This window comes from Delphinapterus leucas, chromosome 9 (assembly GCF_059928025.1).
Source record: "Delphinapterus leucas isolate spDelLeu-1000000601 "Yukka" chromosome 9, BTC_Dleu_Yukka2, whole genome shotgun sequence".
Taxonomy (NCBI): domain Eukaryota; kingdom Metazoa; phylum Chordata; class Mammalia; order Artiodactyla; family Monodontidae; genus Delphinapterus; species Delphinapterus leucas.
Genome location: NC_143137.1, coordinates 99,776,144 through 99,801,227, shown reverse-complemented (window position 1 = coordinate 99,801,227; position 25,084 = coordinate 99,776,144).

Sequence of the window (25,084 nt, the reverse complement as noted above, 5' to 3'; positions counted from 1 at the left end):
GACCTGTATGCAGAAACCTATAAGACACTGATGAAAGAAATTAAAGATGATACAAACAGATGGAGAGATATACCATGTTCTTGGATTGGAAGAATCAATATTGTGAAAATGACTATACTACCCAAAGCAATCTGCAGATTCAATGCAATCCCTATCAAATTACCAATGGCATTTTTTTACAGAACTAGAACAAAAAATCTTAAAATTTGTATGGAGACACAAAAGACCCCGAATAGCCAAAGCAGTTTTGAGGGAAAAAAACAGAGCTGGAGGAGTCAGACTCCCTGACTTCAGACTATACTACAAAGCTACAGTCATCAAGACTATATGGTACTGGCACAAAAACAGAAATATAGATCAGTGGAACAGGATAGAAAGCCCAGAGATAAACCCATGCACCAATGGTCGACTAATCTATGAGAAAGGAGGCAAGGATATACAATGGAGAAAAGACAGTCTCTTCAATAAGTGGTGCTGGGAAAACTGGACAGCTACATGTAAAAGAATGAAATTAGAACACTCCCTAACACCATACACAGACATAAACTTAAAATGGATTAGAGACCGAAATGTAAGACCGGACTCTATAAAACTCTTAGAGGAAAACAGAGGCAGAACACTCTTTGACATAAATCACAGCAATATCTTTTTTGATCCACCTCCTAGAGTAATGGAAATAAAAACAAAAATAAACAAATGGGACCTAATGAAACTTAAAAGCTTTTGCACAGCAAAGGAAATCATAAACTAGATGAAAAGACAACCCTCGGGATGGGAGAAAATATTTGCAAATGAATCAACGGACAAAGGATTAATCTCCAAAATATATAAACAGCTCATGCAGCTCAATATTAAAAAAACAAGGGACCCAATCCAAAAATGGGCAGAAGACCTAAATAGACATTCTCCAAAGACATACAGATGGCCAAGAAGCACATGAAAAGCTGCTCAACATCGCTAATTATTTGAGAAATGCAAATCAGAACTATAATGAGGTATCACCTCACATCAGTTAGAATGGGCATCATCAGAAAATCTACAAACAACAAATGCTGGAGAGGGTGTGGAGAGAGGGGAACCCTCTTACACTGTTGATGGGAATGTAAATTGATACAGCCACTATGGAGAACATTATGGAGGTTCCTTAAATAACAAAAAATAGAAGTACCACATGGCCCAGCAATCCCACTACTGGGCATATACCCAGAGAAAACCATAATTCAAAAAGACACATGCACCCCAATGTTCATTGCAGCACTATTTACAATAGCCAGGTCATGGAAGCAACCTAAATGTCCATCGACAGATGAATGGATAAAGAAGATGTGGTACATATATACAATGGAATATTACTCAGCCATAAAAAGGACCGAAATTGGGTCTTTTGTAGAGACGTGGATGCATCTAGAGACTGTCATACAGAGTGAAGTAAGTCAGAAAGAGAAAAACAAATATCGTATATTAACACATGTATGTGGAAACTAGAAAATGGTACAGATGAACTGGTTTGCAGAGCAGAAATTGAGACACAGAAGTAGAGAAAAAATGTATGGACACCAAGAGGGGAAAGCGGCAAGGGGTGGGGGTTCTGGTGTAATGAACTGGGATACTGGGATTGACATGTATACACTGATGTGTGTAAAATGGATGACTAATAAGGAAAAAAACCTTAATTAATTAAATTTAAAAAAAGAAAGTTCTAAGAATAAAATGTTGGAAATGATTCAAACTTAAAAAAAAAAGATAGAAAGAAATACAGGTCCTACAGCTGGTCTTAGGAGCCTCATAAGCTGATCCCTGAAGAGACAGCTGTAGCAGGTCTGGCTTGGGTCCCAAATGCATCCTTCAATCATGACTGTGCTTTGCCTGATTAGCTGACATCTATGTGTAATTTGGTCTCCTCTTCAACTCCTCACCCTCTGCTTCCACTGATCCACCCACACTCTGTGTCCCCAGCTTGACCTGGCATCTGAGTAATCCAGGCTCCACCCTGGGGATCAACTCCCTCTCGAATCTGATCTGCACTTGGCCGGGGACATCCTTGGCCAGAGCCTGCTGGGTGTTCCCCTTTCCCACTCGGTCCACCTCTGCTCTGCTGCCCTTTGCTTCCCTCTGGTGGCACAGTGATCCACCCCTGTTAGCTTGACTCAGTCAGGACCCAAGCAGACCTTCTGAATCAGAGTCCTTGGGGCCACAGCTGGGTCACAGTCACCTGAGGAGCTTCTTAGAATGCAGCTTGTCACGTCTCACCCACAGAGGCTTTGATTCAGTCCATGTGTGGCAGAGTCTGGGCATCTGTGTTCCTAACATGTTCACAGGTGCTGCTGAGGCTGCAGGCAGGGACCCCATCGGCAAACCACAGCTCTAGACCCACCAGTTAACAGAAAGGTGCTTCAGTGAGGGAGTGTTTAAGAACTACTAAGGCAGAGACAGAAAACTCATTTCTAAAGGTGAAGTTAAAGGTATCCCTTTATTTAACAAATATTTATTATGTACACAATACTAGGTGCAACCAAGTGGGGACCAAGAATCATGACCAGGGCTCTTGGACCTTACAGTCACAGAGTGTCACAGGCCATCGAGTAGGCAACTGCAATGAATTGATTTGTGCCCCATCAGGAAGCTGTAGGACCACAGGGAAGAGAGGATACCTGATCCAAACTCAGGGAGTCTGGACAGTTTTCTGCAGGAAGTAATTTCTAAATTAGGAGGTGAAGCAAGGAATTTTCCAAGTGCTTCATGAGCTTGAAATTGTGGTAACTCTAAAATTTGATATTATATGTAACTGCAGATTCCTTATAACTACAGATTCAATGCAATCCCTATCAAAATACCAATAGCATTTTTCTTAGAACTAGAACAAATAATTTTAAAATTTGTTTGGAGGGCTTCCCTGGTGGTGCAGTGGTTGAGAGTCCGCCTGCCGTTGCAGGGGACACGGGTTCATGCCCCGGTCCGGGAGGATCCCACATGCCGCGGAGCGGCTGGGCCCGTGAGCCATGGCCGCTGGGCCTGTGCGTCCGGAGCCTGTGCTCCGCAATGGGAGAGGCCACAACAGTGAGAGGCCCACATACCGCAAAAAAAAAAAAAAAAAAAAACAATTAAAATTTGTTTGGAAACACAAAAGATCCTGAATAGCCAAAACAATCTTGAGAAAGAAGAACAGAGCTGGAGGAATCATGCTCCCTGGCTTCAGACTATATTACAAATCTACAGTAATCAAAACAGTATAGGGCTTCCCTGGTGGTGCAGTGGTTGAGAGGCTGCCTGCCGATGTAGGGGACAAGGGCTCGTGCCCCCATATGGGAAGATCCCACATGCCGTGGAGTGGCTGGGCCCGTGGGCCATGGCCACTGAGCCTGCATGTCCAGAGCCTGTGCTCTGCAGCGGGAGAGGCCGCAGCAGTGAGAGGCCTGCGTACCACACCCACACATAAAACAAACTGTATAGTATGGCACAAAGACAGACAGACACATAGATCAATAAAACAGAATAGAGAGCCCAGAAATAAACCCACACACTTATGGTCAATTAATCTACAACACAGGAGGCAAGAATATAAAATGGAGAAAAGGCAGTCTCTTGAACAAGTGGTGCTGGGAAAACTGGACAGCTACATTCTAGTAAAAGAATGAAACTAGAGCATTCTCTAACACCACATACAAAACTAAACTCAAAATGGATTAAAGACCTAAATGTAAGACCAGAAACCATAAACCTCCTAGAGAAAAACATAGGCAGCACACTTTCTGACAATATTTTTTTGGATCTGTCTCTTAAAGTAAAGGAGATTTAAGAAAAAGAAACAAAACAAATGGGACCTAATAAAACCTAAAAACTTTTGCACAGCAAAGGAAACCATCAATGAAATGAAAAGACAACCTACAGAATGGGAGAAAATATTTGCAAATGACATCTCTGATAAGGGGTTAATATCCAACATATATAAACATCTCATACAACTCAACATCAAAGAAACAAACAACCTGATCCAAAAATGGGTAGAAGACCTGAATAGACATTTTTCCAAAGAGGAAATGCATATGGCCAACTGGCACATGAAAAGATGCTCAACATTGCTAATCATCAGGGAAATGGAAATCAAAACCACAATGAGATATCCCCTCACCCCTGTCAGAATGGCTATCAGCAAAAAGACAACAAATAACAAATATTGGCAAGAATGTGGAGAAAAGGGAACACTTGCACATTATCGGTGGGAATGTAAATTGGTATAGCCACTGTGGAAAAAAGTGTGGTGGTTTCTCAAAAAAATAAAAATAGAACTACCATATGACCCAGCAATTCCACTCCTGGGTATATATCCAAAAGAAACAAAAGCACTAACTCAAAAAGATACATGCCCTCCAATGTTCATATCAGCATTATTCATAATTGCCAAGATATGGAAGCAACCTGACTGTCCTTCAACAGATGAATGGATAAAGAAGAAGTGGTATATATATACAATGGAATACTACTCAGCCATAAAAAATAATAAAATGTTGCCATTTGCAACAGCATGGATAACCTTGGAGGGTATTATGCTAAGTGAAATAAGTCAGACAGAGAAAGACAAATAGTGTATGATATCATTTATATGAGGAATCTGAAAAATACAACAAACTAGTGAATATGACAAAAAAGAAGCAGACTCACAGATACAGAGAACAAACTAGTGGTTACCACTGGGGAGAAGAAGCAGAGAGGGGCAATATAGTACAAACTATTATGTATAAAATAAGGATGTATTGTACAACACAGGGAATATAGCCAATATTTTATAATAAATATAAATGGAGTGTAACCTTTAAAAATTGTGAATCACTATAACATATAATATTGTATATCAACTATACTTCAATAAAATTTTTAAAATAATAATAATAATTCTGTCATAGCTAACATTTTCATACTACATACCATGTTCTGGATACTTTCAACACATTGATTCATCTATCCCAAACACTAGCCTATGGAAATAGATTCTATTATTTTCCCTCATTTTACAGATGTTAAAACTGAGATACAGAAGGGTTAAGTAACTTACCCAGGATCACACAGGAAGGAAGTGGAGAAGCCAAGATTCAAACCCCAGTGATCTGGGCTTCACAGCCCATGCACACAATGATTGTGACATATTTAAAAGTTAAAATATGTTTTCCTGTTAAAAATTTAATATAAGCAAATGTATAAAATATGAAAAAAATGGCAAAAAAAATTTTTAATGGAATCATATCCCCACCACACAGAGAGCTACTATTTACCTTTTGTTATATTACATGGTATCTAACTGAGATATATAAAATTGTTATGATATACATTTTATATGATGTTGCTTAGAAATACAATCTACATACAATTACACAAAATGCATGCTCATTGAAACAACTGAAATAAAACAAAAGTGGGGAAAACAAAATAAAAATCATTAGTACTTCAAGTTTATAAATTAATACTCCAAGAGATAACAAGAATAAATTTAAGGACGTCTGTATAGACACGAGGTGACGGGAAGAGGAGCCTGGTTCACAATGGCGTTTTCTGAATTCTTGATTTTGCTTCTTCATGTTGATATTTCTATTTTGTGCTTTTATGTTATCATTGAAGATGTGCCTTCAAATATTTTACTTAGCATTTTAATGGACTTAGTGTGGTGGAGACACCTTGAGAAGCGCAATCTTCCATCATCCAATAATATTTTACTTTTCACCTTAACTCAGGATAAAAAGATACAAAGTTTGTGATTTTAGAGGAAGGATTTAACATAAAATTGGCAGACATGTGGGTTGAGTTCTCTAGAGAATCATAAGGGAAAGAGATATTTTAAGTGAGTTTTTTGCACAGTTAACCCAATGCTCTGTTATACGTCTTGCTTTGACTGCTTCTCCTGGAGATATCTAATTTCTTGAAAGATTAACTTAGAGGTGCATTTCTGCATTGGTATTCATTTGTGTTTAAGGTTATGAGTTCTGATAACAGTGTTTCCCAAAGAATATTCCTTGGGCATTAATCCTTCATGATACTCCACATGAAAAGGACGTTGGTTTGGGGGAAACACCACGAATTCTCTCCTAGATACTTGCAATGTCTAAGAATTTCTATAGAGGAAAAAAATAAAGTCACTAGTATACTAATGCATGATCATTTAGAATATCTCAATTAGTTTTCACTCCATTTAAAAATAGTTTTTTATCTGTCATACACATGCTATGCATTTTCAGGATTTCAAATTATAACCGTTGCAAATCAATCATTCACACTGAGATTTGCACGTCACACCCACCGGAGGGCTGCAGGACAAGGTCTTGGGAGTCTATGGCTTTTGTCTGCTGAAGCCTTAACAGAAACACTTTCAACTCTCTTTTCTCTATTTCCTAAGTGTACTGGGGATTCAAAGCAAACCAGGATGTCTGCCAAAACTTAAAGGGCGCCAGGAGGGTCTCAGGCTTCCCTGCAGGAAGAGGGAAATGGCTATTCTTGGAAATGAGACTGACTTTTTCAAAGGATAACCATCTAGCAAAAGCAATACTGTTTGCGCGTCCCTCTCTCAAATTGCTCGTCTTTCACAATGAGAAGAGCTTGGCTGCAACAAGATGAATGAGGAACCAAGGCTGCCTGCAAGGCTGGGATGACATAAAAAGCCTGGTTGCTGCCACCGAGTTGACTTAAGACTTACTGCATTTTAAAACTCAAATCCATTTGGTGAGGAGGGCTAATCTTCTAATAGAGACAGGTATGTAAAGAACAGGATGCTGTGTGTGACTGATGTGTAAGAGCAGCGGGTGCTGAGTTGCCGTCCGTGCACGGGACAGGCAACAGCACTTTACTTATTCCCATTTCCTTTCTCGGTGTACAGCCATTCCCACACTACAAAATATGCCTTCAAAATCCCACACCCTGCGTGAGACAGAATTCCTGGCTTTTGAAGGGCCTGAAATTAATTCCCAACAGCAGTTCCTCTGTGGCTTTGTTCAAACAAACTTGGAATCTTTTGGCTCACGGCACCACCAGTAATTAAAAGAAGATCTCCACCGTGATGTTCTGCATTACAGCGGGTCTCCTAGGATGGGTGTGTTTTCTTTCCTGATCACGATTTTACTGTGCTGCAATTTTCTTTGGCCCCATATGAGTGTATTAATCACCCATAACCGTCATTTTTGTTTTTGTTTAGCTATTTTCCTTTTTTATTATTCAAGAATAATTTCAATAATATTGCTAGATATATAATGACATCTTATATATAAGCATGTCAAAGTATGTTGTGTTATATCTAGATACTTACAGCAGAAACACAGTTATATATATACTTCGGAATTTCCAGGGAATTTAAAATTTTTAACCATATGTAAACGTGTGGTCTCATTAAGAGTTTTCTCTGTGGTTTGGGGTGAACAATATTTATGCAACCAGAAAAAAAACTTAAAAAAATTTACAACTAATTCTAATATGAAGAGGAGTCTGTATTTGCTTTGTAAAGATTTGTTTTCTCTAGAAATATTACTTTGAGCTGACAAGGTTTGAGGAAAGAGTATTTTCAAAGGGGAAGCAAATGTGGAACTAGGTAGAAAAGAATGACGTAGGAAATTATGGGCCTCTGCAAATTTCTTGTATTTTTTTTCTATTAACTAGGTTCCCTAAAGGGTTTTTCCCCCTATGGAAGAAATACTTGTTTTGACACTCACTAGAGTTATGACTGCAATAGTACTTTTTCTCCAATATATGTGTAAAATAGTCTCGGTGATAGGGAAATTTTTCAGATATTAATAAATGAATTGTAACTACCAAAATGTGGCTGGGTGGCTTGGTCCTTTCAGCTTAGGGCACTAATAGTAACTGAAGGAAGAAGTAATTGACTCATTACTTCATTAATGTTACATTGTGCATTAATGAGCATGCTTTCCTTGAAACTTCCAGTGTGACCTTATAATAACAATAGCACTTATTGAGCATTTACTATTACCATGCTCTACACCAATACTGTACAGGGACAAACTCGCTCGACCTTAGTGAGGGCGTGGTTAGTAGTAGTAGTAGTAGTAGTAGTTTAGCACCTCCATTTCTCAGAAGAAGAAATCGAGACAGAGGTTAAGTAATTTGCTGAAGGTCATAACCAGTAATGGTATAAGGATTCAAATCCTAGTGGTTTAATTCCTGGAATTCTAAATATTACTTTTCATACTATAGGTCCTCTCTTCAAGTGAGATGCTCATTAATTAATTCAAATATACATGGAGCTCTCCTTTAAAAACATTCAGAGCAAAGATGAACAATTAAATTATGTATTTACTGCCTTTGACATTGAGCAATAGACGTTCCTCTAGACAGGGCTAACAACTTCACTTGGATTTGAGTAGATGTAAGAATTGCTGACACCTCAATTTTAAGTCCTAGGAAAAGTGCTTTATCAGACTGAAATGTTTCCTAGGTCAGTTGGCAATCACATGTATGTAGTCATTTACTATCTAGCTAAGTTGTCCTAAGCCACACATTCGTTTTAATCCATGAATAATGTAGTGATGACTCATTGAAAGCTATTTACCGGTTCCTATTGCTTTCAGACTGTTTTTTTTTTGTTTTTTGTTTTGCGGTATGCGGGCCTCTCACTGTTGTGGCCTCTCCCGTTGTGGAGCACAGGCTCCGGACGCGCAGGCTCAGCGGCCATGGCTCATGGGCCCAGCCGCTCCGCGGCATGTGGGATCCTCCCGGACCGGGGCACGAACCCGTGTCCCCTGCATCGGCAGGCGGACTCTCAACCACTGAGCCGCCAGGGAAGCCCAGACTAGCTACTTTTAAATGATTCCAAGTAGAGCACTTCTGAAAGTAAGACAATGCAAGTGGAAAGGAGACATTTCACTTTTATTTTAGGGTGGGTGACATAAAACAAGGATGATTTAGTCATAATCAATTACTCTATGATACCTGGAATTGTCCCTTGGTGAAACTTGGTGCCATGGCTCTACCTTTAATACATATCCAGTATGCAGCCACTTCTCACCACTTCTAAAATCAAACCCCTGGCTCTGAACCCGAATCTTGGTCCACACCACCTGGACTTCAGCAACAGCCCCCAGACTGTCTTCCAGATTTCTACCCCTGTGTTATTCTCAACTTGCAAGCCAGAATGAGCCTTAGAACATGTAATTCCATTTAGAAAGTGTAAATCCCCTTTCTCAAAACCCTACTGTTATCTCACTCAGAGAACTGCAGGTCATCGGGTTCCCTGTGACACCTCTTTCTTTATGTCCTCCCACCCGCCTCCTCGCTTACTCCGATCCAACCCACTAGCTTCTCGCTGTCGTTAAAACGTGCCAACGTCACCTCACCACCTCTACCTTCACACATAAAAGCCCCTTCAGCCTGCCACGCTATTTCCGTAGCATTTAGATCCTCCAACATCCTACATAATTTACCTATTTTACTATTTCTCGTTCACTGTCTATTATCTACATCACCTGATTAGAATGTCAGCTCCAAGCAAGGCACTCAGTAAATGTTTATTGAAGGAACAAGTGGGTGAATGGATGCTGTAATGCCAATAGCCAAACCACGCTTCTATGATTGAACATGAACATTCAGTTTAATCAAGATTTGCACAAGGCATTGGTCTAAAGGTGAATGATGATCATAGAAAATGAACTGGCATTCAGAATCGGCATTTTTGGCTTTAAAGGAGGTAAGATACAATGGTAGAAATGGGCCCTGGCTCTGAAGCCCACTAGGCCTTCGTTAGAATCCCGGTTGCACCATTTCCCAGCCCAGTGACCTTGGACAAGGCACTTTGGCATCTAATCCTCAGCTCTCTCACATATAAAATAGTGAAAGCTGTGGTGCCTGCTTCATGACTGTTGTCATGACGATTAAATGAGTTCGCACATGTAACATGTTCAATATAAAATAACTGCTCAATAAATAACAACTATTTGTGGAAGTAAACACGATTTTTAAAAAACACGTAGAGAGCCTGAGAACTATCTGAAAGACAAGACATGCCCCTCTTAGTTATTATAAACAACTAGTTTTGAAAAATGATGTCTGATGAACGTTAACTTTTAAAACATGGGAATGAACTGGCCTTTGGTCTTTTAGAAGGGGTGGAGGCTGCGTAACTCTCTGCTATCTAATGCTAAGACTGACGCTTTGGTCAGTGGTCCTCAAATGTTTTGGTCTTAAGACTCCTTCTCACTCTTAAAAATTATTGAGGACTCCAAAGAGCCTATACTTTTGTGGGTTATGTCTATCAGTATTTTTGGTATTTAAAAGAAAAACATAACTTTATAAACTTAATTCATTAAAAATATCAATAATAAATCAACTACACTTTAAAATAAAAAAACATATTTTTATTTTTAACAAAAAAATTTAGTGAGAAGAGTAGTGGTTCATAATTTTGCAAGTCTCTTTAATGTCTTGCTTAATAGAAGAGAGCTGGATTCTTTTATCTGCTTTTACACTAATCTGTTGTGATATCACACATCATGCAGACTTTGAAAAACTCCATCATACACTCATGAGAAAATGAGAGGGAAAAAGACCAACAACATCGTAGTGCTATTATGAAAGTTATTCTCACCTCGTGGACCCTCTGAAGGGGATTCAGAGGATTCCCTGACTCTCCCAGTTTCCCTGGAACACACTTTGAGAATCAGTACACAGGACTGTGGTCTTTTTCTTCTTGAGGTATAATAAAAATAGAATATTACATAATTTTATTTCAAATATATTCTCTAACTTTTTGTTGCTTTGACAGCCAGTCTGATAGAGAAACTTAAAAGATGAAATTTAAACCCTTTATCCCATACCTTTCACCCTTTACTTGAGAAAACTAAGAGTTAAGAGTCTTACAACAAAGATTAGAATTAGGTCGCCTAATATAACGAGAAGTGTTTCCACTAGTCGTCAGCTGCCCAGGATTCAACACTTGCCTTCAAATAATTTCTAATATGATTGTACAAAGCACTGAGAGTTCTTTGAAAAATACACTCAGAGAAACCAAATTCAAAAACAGTAGATTTGTTTCTTAGTTGTCATTAAAAAAAAAAAAATCCTAAGAAACAGAAGTAAAAGGTGTCACTCAATTTCCGTTAAAATATTCATGAAAACAAATAGGAAAAGGTCTGCATCAGTATTGAAAATTAAGGATAATAGTCAACACATACCAAAAATCGGAGGCCATTTTACTAAATAAATCATCACTGAGACCAGATTTAAAAACACAATTAATGGATAACATATGCTTTGCTCCGTGAGCCAAAGCAGCCCGATTCGGAAGAAGGCGGAGCCCGTCCTGACCAAGCCCGTCCCTCCGACCCCAGCTCCCGCCCTGGGAAGCAGGCAACCAGGGCCCAGTCCACGCCCCTTGGGGCTTCTTTTTGTCTCCGCAAACTACTGTCGTAGAAACCCTGCCATCAATATAAATGTAGGAAAATTCTTAAAAGAGCAGAACCGAGCTGAAGCAATCTGAGAACTAGACAGTGGGTCTAAAGAGGGACCCACGTGGACATTATTGGAGCTGAACTAACAGAGGAGGCGGAGGGGGCGGGAGGCAAGTGGGGAAAAGGGTGCAGGGCAATTCTGCAAAGCTCGCCCTTTCCTTTGTGTAGCTGGGGGCGGATGGCGGAGCTTAGGCTCCTGGTGGAGTTCTAAAGCCTGGAAACGGCCTGGATAATGTTCCCCTGCCTCTGTCTCTCTGGACCACAGCCCAACTGCAGTGCCCTCCCTCCCTCAGACCTGAGTGGACCTGCTTGCATGCCTTAAGGGATCCTTAGACACGTGGTTAATACTTGCCAGGGTCTCAGCCACATCCATGTACTCTCCGAGGGCGCTAAGGAGACTCAGTGTATGACGACTGTTAAAAAAATAAATAAATAAATAAAAAGGTCTGGAAGAGTTTCTCTTCATTCTCGGATAAATAAACCTAAATAATCAACATGCATGTCTAGACAAGACTGGTATTTCTAATAGCTTCCTTCCTGCCCCTGCCAGGGCTGCCAGCCCTCTGTGAAAAGTCACTGTTGACAAACTCTTTGGCTCCGGGGAACTCTCCAGGCTCCGCTGCCCACTTTCTGTGGCTCCTCCATCTGGTTTCTGTCCCAGAGGCTCATAACCGGATACACCCCCTTCCTAACCCGTGGTGCTGGACCCATCTCATCACGTGACTTCACACATGTCTCTTCCCAGCTGGCTTCCCGCACTACCGTCTGTGAACAAGAGAACTTCATCCTGGGGATTTTCACAGACTCCTGTCTGCATCCAGCCAAGGTCCAGAGCTACAGACCCCGTTCTTAGCAAGGCAGGACAACACAGAGCAAGCCAATAAGGACAGATCTGCCACATTAGAGAGGGGGAACAATGCCTCAGGACTTGAATGGAAAACTTTCACTGAAATAGATTTGCTGCAGGAAAAGGAAGAACATTTTAAAATATATTTGTTCCATACTCTTAAAAAAACAGAAACTTGAGCTGAGGCAAGAAGAGACTGCATGGAAACCAAAATCACAAGAGAGCCAAACTGAAATGTTTGTTGGAGACAGAACAGCAAATCCGATGCTGCAGACCGTCCTACTGTTGACATGGGGAAGGAATCTGAGAAGTGATCCCAGGACATGGAGGCAAGGAATGAAAGTGCTGACCAAGGTATTAGAGAGAGTCGCAAAGCCAAATTGTGAATAATCAGCCTCCCCAGAGGAGAAAGCCGCACAAAAGAAACAGAATAAATAACTCAAAGGAAAATAGAGAAAAGAAAAGAAGCTAATGTGTACTGGAAGAATCTTTCCCCAATATTTAAAAGAAACCTGAGTCTGGAGATTTCAAAAGCAAACTCACCACGTTGTGCAGGGATGAGAAGGGATGTCCCTGGGGAGGAGTCCCTTTCCCACCCCACTTCCTCCTCCCCCCCACGGACCTCCCCCCCGCAACACCACAGGCAAACCCACTTACAAAGCCTGATTCACATCCACCTCTGCTAGGAAGCAGTTTCCTGATTTTAACTGTTGCGTTTCTCTCTTTAAAGCTGGCAAAGAAGCTTAATCATATTCTGCCGCTAGTGATTATAACAATGAACGTTTCTTATGTTAGTCGAAGTCCTCTAAGAAGCAGATGCCAAGAAGGGATGAAACGTGCAAGAATGTTATGATGGGGAAACACCTGTGAGAGAACGTGGGGAGGGGGCGGGGCGGCTGGGAGTGTGGGCAGACATGACGCAAGTCTTCCTCAAAGTGAAGGAGAAGGGGGGAGGGGTGGAAGCGTCCCAGAATGCTGTGCTGTACTTGCAAGTTTTGTCAGGCTGCTGGGGAGTCCTAGAGACAACGTCGGCCAGTAGAGGGGTCCAGCATCTCCCAGGAACCGGCCTGCACTAAGTCATGGGCTGGGAGGTGTGCATGGGAGGTATGCATCTGTGAAAACTCAGCAGTAAATTTCAGAGCATGGCAGCTAAAGCCCTTGGGTCAGTTACGCGTTCTGTAGCTGGTCTGTCAGATACAGTCTCATGGCCGCCACAGTGGTCAATAAATATGAAGTCAGCAATCAATTATCAAGCAACTAAGCACCCAGTGCCACACTCAGCACACAAAAAAGTACACATGCTCCAAACACCAAAATGGTAAAGACTGTATCCTTACATTTACAGAGTTCAAAATCTAATGAGAAGACAAACATGGAAATATGCAATTACCACAGAACATGAACGTGTGAGTGTAGAGGCATGTCCCAAATGCTACAGGAACAATAAACTCTACCTGCAAAGTCAGAGATATAAATGCAGAGGAAGTAAAAGTTAAGATATGCCTTAGAGAATGTCTGGGCATGCACCAGGCAGAGATTCCGATCAAAAGGAAGTCACCTATGTGTGATGGGCTCTTACTGTTTATCTCGAATATCTGCAGTCCCTCCCTAGAGCACTGGGTGTACTTCCCTATCTCACTAAAGCCAGACTTGATCACATGGAATGTGAACAGGAATGGCTCCAGGCACTTCTGGGGGAAGCTTTAGTAGCCTGGCTGGTGTGTTTGCCCTGCTCTCTATTTTCTCTGACCAGAAAGGATCCCGAGAGGCGGCCCCATCAGCCTGCATTCCAGAATGAAGATGACATGAATCAGAGCAGCAGCTGTCTCTTGAAGGACACGTAGCGTGAGTGAGAAATAAACCTTCGTTTCTATCACCCATTAAGATTTGTGAGCACAGCAGAACCTAGCACTCCAGCCTGTATCTGACTGAGGCACTGATGGAGGTGGGATAGAATCCTGTCATAGAGTCTCCTAACCCATAGGCAGTGGAGTCCCAGTGAGGACTTTTAACCAGGGAGCAGAAATGAGCAGATCTGGTTTATACAGTGGGAAAGAAGCCTACAGGGATGCGTTGTAATTATCCAGAGAAGAGTCTCTGAGGACTAACTCAGTGGCAGTGCAGGGCGGTGAGGGTACAGGAGGGGTGGATTTCAGTGACCTGCAGTGGGAGATTGTGGTCAGTGGGAAGAGTTGTGAGTCAATGGTAGCGGCACACCCCCAATGCACAGGGGAAGAGAGGCTTCAGGAGAGCTGAGAAAGTGTCTGATTTTTGAATCAGAAGTTCCTTCAGGACATCCATGTGACAACAGGCAGTAGGTTCTTGGAAATATATGTTTGGAGCTTGGATAGCACTGAAGTAAGTCGCTTTAATAGCTGAATCTTAGAGAATGTTAATCTTTTCCTTTTCCCTAAATGGCCACTGTAAGTTTGGCCCATTAAGAAAAAGGTAGGTGCCGGGGGGATGAATTGCCACACATAGTCGGCTGAGCTCCCTTCCAGACCACGGGGACCCCGTCACTTGCACAGTCTTTCCATATGCTCAATGGCCTTGATCATGAACTTTTTTTTAAAATAAATTTTATTTATTTATTTATTTTTGGCTGCATTGGGTCTTCGTTGCTGCACACAGGCTTTCTCTAGTTGTGTCAAGCAGGGGCTACTCTTCCTTGTGGTGCGCGGGCTTCTCATTGCAGTGGCTTCTCTTGTTGCGGAGCATGGGCTCTAGGCACGTGGGCTTCAGTAGTTGTGGCTCACGGGCTCAGTAGTTGTGGCTCGTGGGCTCTAGAGCACAGGCTCAGTAGTTGTGGAGCATGGGCTTAGCTGCTCCACAGCATGTGTGATCTTTCTGGACCAGGGCTCGAACCGTATCCCCTGCATTGGCAGGCAGATTCTTAACCACCACCAGGGAAGTCCTGATCATGAACTTTTTGTTAGCTTTTTTTTCTCCTTAACACAGATGCAGAGGGATGAGAGTTCATCTTAGGCCACATTACCATCATTGATCCTTGAATGTCCTCTTCTCTTGTGTCTTTTGAATTTTCTTTTATCTCCATCCTCCACTGCCACTTGCCAGCTCCCACTTTCCCCGTGATCAACCATTCTAATTTATTTAACATATACATTTTCATTTGTTTGTATTCTTTCAAGACATGTATTTTCGAGGGCTCGTGATTTTTGAGGTAAGCAGTACTGTACTATATTTCACTGTGTTTCACACGTGACTCTGCATGGTATAGACAGCAATTTTCCCATCTATTTTTTGGTGATGCCATCCAGGTTGACTCCTGCTTCCTACTATTGAAACCCCACAACTCAGATTGGGACTTCAATTCATGGGCCGGGACTCGAACCCAGCCAAAACTCAGATTAGGACCTGAACCCACTGTCTTTTAATTAAAATCACACACTTGGTCTGAGGGCCTATTGAAGTTCAGGCTCTTTATGCACAGAAAGAATTCAGTGAGAAACAAGCGATAGGTAAGAAGTGGATTTTTTTTTTTTTTTTTTGCGGTACGCGGGCCTCTCACTGTTTTGGCCTCTCCCGTTGCGGAGCACAGGCTCCGGATGCGCAGGCTCAGCGGCCATGGCTCATGGGCCCAGCCACTCCACGGCACGTGGGATCTTCTTGGACCGGGGCACGAACCCGTGTCCCCTGCATCGGCAGGCGGACTCTCAACCACTGTGCCACCAGGGAAGCCCCAGAAGTGGATTTATTTAGAGAGATACACACTCCAGAGACAGAGTGTGGGCCATCTCAGAAGGCAAGAGGCCCCTAAATATGGCGTGGTTAGTTTTTATGGGCTTGGTAATTTCATAGGCTAATGAGTGGGAGGATTATTCCAACTATTTCGGGGAAGAGGCAAGGACTTCCAGGAATTGGGCCACCGCACACTTTCTGGCCTGTCATGGCGCCTGTGGGTGTGTTATTTAGCATATGTTAATCCATTACAATGAGTGTATAATAAGGCTCAAGGTCCACTAGAAGTTGAATTTTCTGCCATCTTGGACCTAGTTGGTTCTAACCAGTTTATGTCATATCCAAGGCTACATCGTTCTTTTAAAGGTTGTGTCCTGCCCTCTTTCTTCTTGTTTCACTCTCACAGTGAACTCTGCACACACCTCCCCTGTATCCTTTGCAGTAATTTCTTTAGAATGTATAGGTAGATGCATAGTATACATACTGTACACATTCTTCACCTGACATAGCAGATGGCCCCAAGGTGGCTACCAGTCTACCCTCCATTCACTTGTGCATGGACACTCCCAAACCCTCACATCTCTGCCAACACTTGGCATTATGCAGCATTCTAATTTTTGCCAATCTAGAAGTATTAAGTGATACCTCATTTTTTTTAAATTTCTGTTTTAATGATTTTGAATGAGTTTAAGCATCTCTTCATATCCTAGCTTGGCTTTGTTTTCCTCTTCTCTTTCTAGTTTCTAGAGTTTACTGGTTTCTTGAAAATAGAGATTAATGTTTTATTATTATTGCTGTTTTTACTGATTGGCAGTATTTTCTTTTGCATTCTAGATAGCAATTGTGTATCACCTTTACACCTTTTATAATTATCCCACAGTCCTTGGATATTCTGATGTGTGGGGTTTTTTTCTCTCTCTCTCTCTCTCTCTTTGTTTTCCCATTTGGGAAGTTTCTTTTTTTTCTTAATTAATTAATTATTATTATTATTATTATTTGGCTGCATTAGATCTTCGTTGCTGTGCATGGGCTTTCTCTAGTTGTGGTAAGCGGGGGCTACTCTTCGTTGCGGTGCGCGGGCTTCTCATTGAGGTGGCTTCTCTTTGTTGCGGAGCATGGGATCTAGGCACACGGGCTTCAGTAGTTGTGGCATGCGGGCTCAGTAGTTGTGGCTCGCGGGCTCTAGAGCACAGGCTCAGTAGTTGTGGCAAGCAGGCTCAGTAGTTGTGGCACACAGGCTTAGTTGCTCCGCAGCATGTGGGATCTTCCCGGACCAGGGCTTGAACCCATGTCCCCTGTATTGGCAGGCGGATTCTTAACCAGTGCGCCACCGGGGAAGTCCCCTGGGAAGTTTCTGTTGCACTGATTCTTTCCTCAGATGTGTCTGGCTGCTGGTGAGCCCATGAAAGGCAGTGTTTATTTTTGCTTCAGAGTTTCTAATTCTCATATTTCCTTTTAATTCTTTCTAAAAGTTTACATGTTCTCTAATTACATTGCTCACCGATTCTTGTATGTGGACGATTTTCCCACCAGAGTTCTTAGCATATTAATCATAGTTATTTTAAATTCTCAGTCTGATTATTCCGAAATCCCTATGCCTGCCATATCTGAGTCTGGAATTCTTTGCCTCTTTGGATTGTGTTTTTTCCTTTTATCAAGCTGTGTAATTTTTTGTTGAAAGCTGGACATGAAAATAACTGGGTAAAAGAACTAAGGTTAACAGGCCTTTATATTTATATGTATATTTATATATAATATAAGGTTTTATATTTATCTGGGTAGGAGGTAGACTGTGTTTAATGTTTGTAGAGGTCAGAAACTTAAATCTTCTCTGAGCATTTTTAGGAAAAAAGCTGCTCACCTATATTCTTTGTGTTTTCCTAGATACTCCTTCTAGAGGCCGAGCCTCGCAGCCAGTTCAGTTGTAAACTCCCATTATTACACCAGAGAGCTACTGATGTGGCCACCTGGTGTGGTGGTGTGGAGGGGGGAAAGCATTCTAGAATTCTATTATCCCATCTCGGTCTTTTTGTGAGTCTGTGCTCCTGGGCTGTGACCTCCACAAGTGACTCTCAGTTTCCTGCCACCTCCCCACCCTTAAGGCCTTAAGTAAGACAGGAAGGCTAGAAAGAGGTAGAATTGGGTATATTCCATCCCGATGTGGAAGGCTGGAGAAGGCTGGAGTTGGGTATTTCCCTCCCCTGCAGTCCCCCTTGGTTAGGCTGTGGTAAAACCCAAGTTGCTTAGACTCTGTCAAAATAGTTTTTCTTGAGGGCAGGTCTTTGTTAAGGAGGATGGAATGCCCTGGGTGTGTTTCAAAATGGTAATGTTTCCTCTCCCTGCCAAGAAGCATGAGGGTTTTTTCTCTTATCTTTACCCTGAGAACCTGGTAGGGCTTCTGGAGGTAAAATTAGAGCTGGGTCTCCAGGAGTTCTTATCTTGCAAGCTGGCCCAGGCTTAAGCTCCCATCTTCCAGCTGCTCTTTCCAACAGCAGCTTTGCTCCCAGTAAGCTGTGATTCTCTGTATCTGCCCAGCTGTCTCTCTAGTTTGGGGCATGCTAGTTTGCCCTGAGATCAGTTCTCTGATAGATCTGAGAAAAGTTGATTTTTGTTTAAGTTCTTTTTCTTGTTCTGAGAATGGGAGTTCTGACTTCCAACGTCTTTATATGTTGGACTAGAAACCAGAAGTTGCATGTCACTTTTAGATATCATAAATACTTTTCTAATTCTGTCATGTTTCAATTACCCATAGTTACATTTCGTGGAATGAAAATCTTTAATTTGTCTGTCAGAACATCACCAGTATGTTTGCCTTTGAGCCTGCTTTTTAAAATTTTGTTCAAGGAGACTTTTCCTGTCCCTAGTTGAAAGAATATCCTTTTATATTTTTCCCTATTGACTTTGTAATTTTACCTTTGGCACTTGGGTCTTTAATTCACCTGGTGTCAAGGAATGATTCAGTTTTGTTTTTCTCCATAGAGTGAGCCAGTTTTCCCAATAGAATCTATGAAACAGTCCATTCTTCCCCATTTGGTTTATGGTATATTAAGTTCCCATTTATACAAATGCCTTTCTCCCAGGTCTCTGTTAAATCGCCTTGGTCTATTTGTCTGTTCTTTTGCCAGTTCTGCTGTGTTTTAGTGCTGTGTCAGTATCTAGTAAGACAAATCCTCCTTCTTTCTTCTTTCAAGTTGAATGTATTTAAATGTACTCTTGAAGTAAATTTATTCTGGGTTTATCTTTGAGGCTTGTTTCTCCCATCTTTAATACAAAAGGAAAACAGAGATTCCATTAAGGCAGTGTTTCAGACAAACAAACCAACCCTTTCCTTTGTATATAAGGACATAGTTATTAATCCTGTGTTGTTGGGACCTGTACGCCAGGCTGTTTCTGCAGTAGTTCCATTATAAGCCTGTCGCTCCCTTTCCCCCAGCTCACTTCAGAGCAGCGGGCGTACACTTTTGACAGAGCTGGCTGAGGTGCTGATGGTAGGAAGACGGCTTTTCTGTTGGGACCACATCGTGGATTCATCAATGTCATTCTTTACAAAAGCTAGTCAACCTAAAAAGGCCCCACTCCTAGAGGCCATCTAGCGTAACTAGCTTGTTTTCTGGGTGAAATAATTGAGGGCCAAGGAGGTGAGGTTATTCACCAAGATCTTCCAGCTTCCTCTTCACAGGCCAAGCACCAGACCTTTTCGATTCTGAGTTCATTGCTTCACCCACATTCCCCACACCACATGGCTTTCTTCAGCGAACAGGGCAGATAGAGACTCAACATGATAAATTCTGAGAGAGATCCAAACATAAGCATGCTGTTCATTTTATATACGTCTGATGGGTGGATGGGAATGCAAAACATTCTTTGAGTGAGTCATCAAACGTGAATCAGGACCTTGCTTCCAGTCACAAGATGGAATTTCTTTTCTTGTTTACTGATAACTTCAGGCCTCTTGGGTTTCAGTATTTAAGTAAAATAAGGTAGATTTCAAGGTCTATTGCAAATATTTTGAGGACAGCAAAGCTCTGACAGCAGGAAAGGGACTGAATTAGAAGCTGCAGTGACCTAATTGCCCTACCATTGACAAATGACTAATTGATTCTGTACACACAGCTGCTAGAACTACAGTATGGAGATAAGGCTTGCCTGTATCGTTAATGTAAACCATGTACCATTAAAAGTTAATTTGTGGTTTCCTTTAAACTAAGAGGCTACTCTTGGATGACAGAGGTATTCATCAACCAGTAGTTGCAACAGATTATCATATAGCTTTGTATTAAGAAAAAATTTAATTTACCAAGAAATAATAGCACATAAGGTAATATATATTGTGTTTATTAGAAGTTATATTATTATACTATTTCAAATGTTTTATGATTCTTCCACCCTAGGAAAACAGACGTTTATAGTTTTGGTTTTTCCTTATTTATAGGAATACATATTTTACACGGTATCAAATGATATTGTTAGTAAAAACTATCGCTCTATGAATTAACCTTAGAACTTTTTTTGTGTTTGAATGCTCCTTGCAGTTTGGTGAGATAATTCTCTTGCACCTATATTAGAGCTGACCAGAACAACAGACTGGACTGCAGAGCTGACTTTGGCCTGGACAAATATGTCTTGGTGCTGGACAACCTTCCCTTCTGGGCAGACAGCTCTTTGAGTTAGCCAGCATGAAATCAGTAATTTCATTCTCTTGGTTCAGATGAAATGAAACTATGCAGGAAAGCTACTTTGGGGCTTATAAGGTGATATGTTTTGAGGTCCCATAGAGAGCAGTTTGGTGATGCTTCTCCAATCTTAAACTGTAAACTGAGAAAAGTCTGATAATAAGAATGTGGCAAAATCTATGTACCAAGGTCTTCATTACAGCATTATTTATAGTAACGAATAATTAGAAACAACTTAAATATGCAGCCATACAGAACATACTATTCATTAATATGGTATTTTAAGCAGCTACATAAAAGGTTGCTTTTAAAGACAAATGACATAGGAAATATTTATGTTGAACAAATAAAGACATTTGAATGTGTCAACCTTAAAAATGAAATAACATTGTTTTTTTGGTGGGTTTTTTTTGTTTGTTTTCTTTTTAAAGAAGGCAAGATGAGTTTATTTGGGAATTGCAAAGAACTGCAATTCGGGACATGCAAGCTACAGGGAGCCAAAGGCAAGTCCAAAGAGACCAAGGGAAAGTCAGCCTTTTTAGGTTTTAGGAGGAACCTGGAGATGGTTGCTTTGAATAAAAGTTCACTGGAGGTGGGCTTCCCTGGTGGCGCAGTGGTTGAGAGTCCGCCTGCCGATGCAGGGGACACGGGTTCGTGCCCCGGTCCGGGAAGATCCCACATGCCACGGAGCGGCTGGGCCCGTGAGCCATGGCCGCTGAGCCTGTGCGGTTGGGGCCTGTGCTCTGCAACGGGATAGGCCACAGCAGTGAGAAAAAAAAAATCTGCTGACTGCATATACTCCCCCTTCACTAAAATCACATATTTATATATACTGACCTTTCCCCTACCTCTTTGGAGCAGTTTCTCCAGAAACTGAAATGCTGTCTCCCGGGCTATAGTCCTCATTTTGCCCCAAATAAAACTTTAAAACTTAACTCACAACTCAGACATTGTGCAATTTTTTTTTCAGTCGGCATTACTTTTACAAAAATTACCTTTAAGACAAAGAATAATCTTCACAATAATTTATGACATGAAGAGAGAAAATGAAAATGTTTAGGCAAGACAGATACACACTTTGCCACAAGTATTTCACGCCAAAGTATTTCTTGAACTTCTAAAATTGAAAATGAGTTATGCATTTGATGACATTATACATTGTTGTGTGAGTAGTATGTTGTCTAGCAGATAATTTGTAAGTATATTACAAAACCAGCTCATTTGAAAGTTGAAAGTGATGTTTTTTATTTGTTAGTATGCATGATTTTATGTCATATTTTTACTTGTTATTTATTGTATGATTTCTATTAAAATAGAAATGTATGATTTCTATTAAAAGAAATCATGTCTCAAAAATTTTGAAATTAGAAACAAAATTTTAATCTGTTTGAAAAACTTCTAAAACCATCAGAGCCGAGAGGAGCTTGAGAAGACATGACAACTAAATATAATGGACATTAGATAAAAACCAAGGAAATCTGAAAAAAGTATAGACTTTATTTATTAAAATGTTTCAGTATCAGTTTATTACTGTAACAAATGTACCACACTAGTATAAGATGTTAATAATGTGGTATATGGCAACTCTCCATACTCTACAATTTTTCTGTAAACTTAAAATTTTTCTAAAAAATATGTATAAACAATAGTTTCTAAATGAAATTTTAGTCATGTAACCACCCCCATAATCAAATATATAGAGCATTTCTATCACACTTAAAAGCCTCCTCCTGCCTCTTTTGCAGTCAGCCCTCTTCTCCCCATCCCAGCCCCTGGAAAGCACTAATTTCATTTATGTCCCTATAATTGTGCCTTTTCCAGAATGTCATATGAATATAATCATACAGTATCAATCCTAGAATATGTAACCTTTGTGTCTGGCTTCTTTCCATTAGCATAATGTTTTTTAACTTATTGATGCATGTATCCATAGTTCCTTCATTATTATCACTGAGTACATTGACGGTTGTATCTCAAATTGTTTATGCATTTACTAGTTGATAAACATTTGGACTGTTTCCAGTTTGGGGCTATTATGAATAAAGCTGAAGCAAACATTCACCTACAGGTCTTTGTGTAGGCATATGTTTTCATTTCTCTTGAGTAAATACCTAGGGTAGGGATGGGTCATATGTTAACTATATGTTTAACTTTACAAGTAACTGCTAAAATATTTTCCAATCTATTTGTACTGTTTTGACTTCTGACAGATAATGTACAGGTGTTCCAGTTTCTCCACATTCTTGCCAGGAATTAGTGTTAAAAAATATTTTCCATTTTAGGCAATCTAGTAGGTATGTAGTAGTGGTGGATTTAACTTACGTTTCCCTAATAAATAATAATATGAAGCATCTTTCTATGTGCTCACTTGCCATCCACATACATTCTTTTCTGAAATGTCCAATTTTTGCCCATTTAAAAATTGAGTTGCTTATCTCTTATTATTGGATTGTAAGTATTCTTTATATATTCTGGGTATAATTCTTTTACCTTATATCAACTTTTTAAAGATTTTCTTCCAATATGTCTTTTCATCTTATTAACAGTGTGTTTTGAAAGCACAGCTTAAATTTTGTTAAAATCCAGTTTATCAGTATTTTTCATTTTATGATTATGCTCAAGCTCTAAGCAATATTTGCCTAACCTAAGCTTCTAAAGATTTTTGCATTTGCTTCATTCTTAAAGTTTTAGAATTTAAGGTCTTATATTTAGGTTTATGATACATTTTTTTTACATCTTTATTGTAGTATTGTAGCTTTACAAAGCTGTGTTAGTTTCTGCTGTAGAACAAAGTGAATCAGCTATATGTATACATATATCCCCATATCCCCTCCCTCTTGAGCCTCCCTCCCACCCTCCCTATCCCACCCCTCTAGGTGGTCACAAAGCACCGAGCTGATTTCCTTGTGCTATGCAGCTGCTTCCCACTAGCTAACTATTTTACATTTGGTAGTGTATATATGTCAATGCTACTCTCTCACTTCATCCCAGCTTCCCCTTCCCCCAGTGTGTCCTCAAGTCTATTCTCTACGTCTGCATCTTTATTCCTGCCCTGCCACTAGGTTCATCTGTACCATTTCTTTAGATTCCATATATATGCATTAGCATACAATATTTTTCTCTTTCTGACTTACTTCGCTCTGTATGACAGACTCTAGGTCCATCCACCTCACTACAAATAACTCAATTTTGTTCCTTTTTATGGTTGAGTAATATTCCATTGTATATATGTGCCACATCTTCTTTATCCATTCATCTGTCGATGGACATTTAGGTTGCTTCCACGTCCTGGCTATTGTAAATAATGCTGCAATGAACATTGTGGTACATGTATATGATACTTTTTTTTTTTTTTTGTGGTACGCGGGCCTCTCACTGTTGTGGCCTCTCCCATTGCGGAGCACAGGCTCTGGATGCGCAGGCTCAGCAGCCATGGCTCATGGGCCCAGCCACTCTGCAGCATGTGGGATCTTCTTGGACCGGGACACAAACCCATGTTCCCTGCATTGGCAGGCGGACTCTCAAACACTGCACCACCAGGGAAGCCCCTATGATACATTTTTGTGTTAATTTTTTTTTATGTAGGGCAAGGTAAGTGTTGAGTTTCTTTTTCTTTACTTTCCTTCTGTTTTCTTTCTCTTTCTTTCTTACACTCTGTCACTCTTGTTTTTTTTTTTTTTTTTGGATATTGATATCCAATTACTCCAGTACCTTTTTTTTAATACTACCCCTTTCCCTCATTAGGTTAGCTTGGCATCTTTTATTAAAATGAAATAACATAGATGTATGGTTTCAATGGCCTAAAAATAGGTATATCCATTTGGGGAGTAAATACTATTTACTTTTGTGTTTACTGTTCTACACACAATGTTCAGGATCCACTCAAAAATTATGAAGCAGAACAAACACAAATAAAATCAACCTTAAGAGAAAAAGGAAGCAACAAAGTCAGAACCACAAAAGATCCAGATACTGAAACTATCAGATGGATATTTCAAATAACTATGACTTATGTGCTAAAAGATCTAACAGAAAAGACAAACAACACAGAGAAAATAAGGGGAATTTTACCAGATAAATATAAACTATAAAAAGGTTCAAATGTAGATGGTAGAAAAATGCACACACACACACAATATCAGAAATGAAGAATTCCTTAAGTGGGTTTATCAGCAGACAGGACACAGCTGAAGAAAGAATCAGTGAACACGCTAGGTCAATAGAAATTATCCAAACCGAAACACAAAGAGAAAACAGGGTGAAAAAAATAGGGTATCCATGAGCTGTGAGAAAACATCAAACTGTATAACATACATGAAATTGATGTCTCCAAAGAAGAAGAAGAAAGAGAAAACATGACAAAAAAGATACTTTAGGAACCAATGGCCAAGAATCTTCCAAAATTAAGGAAAAAAAACCATATAAATCTA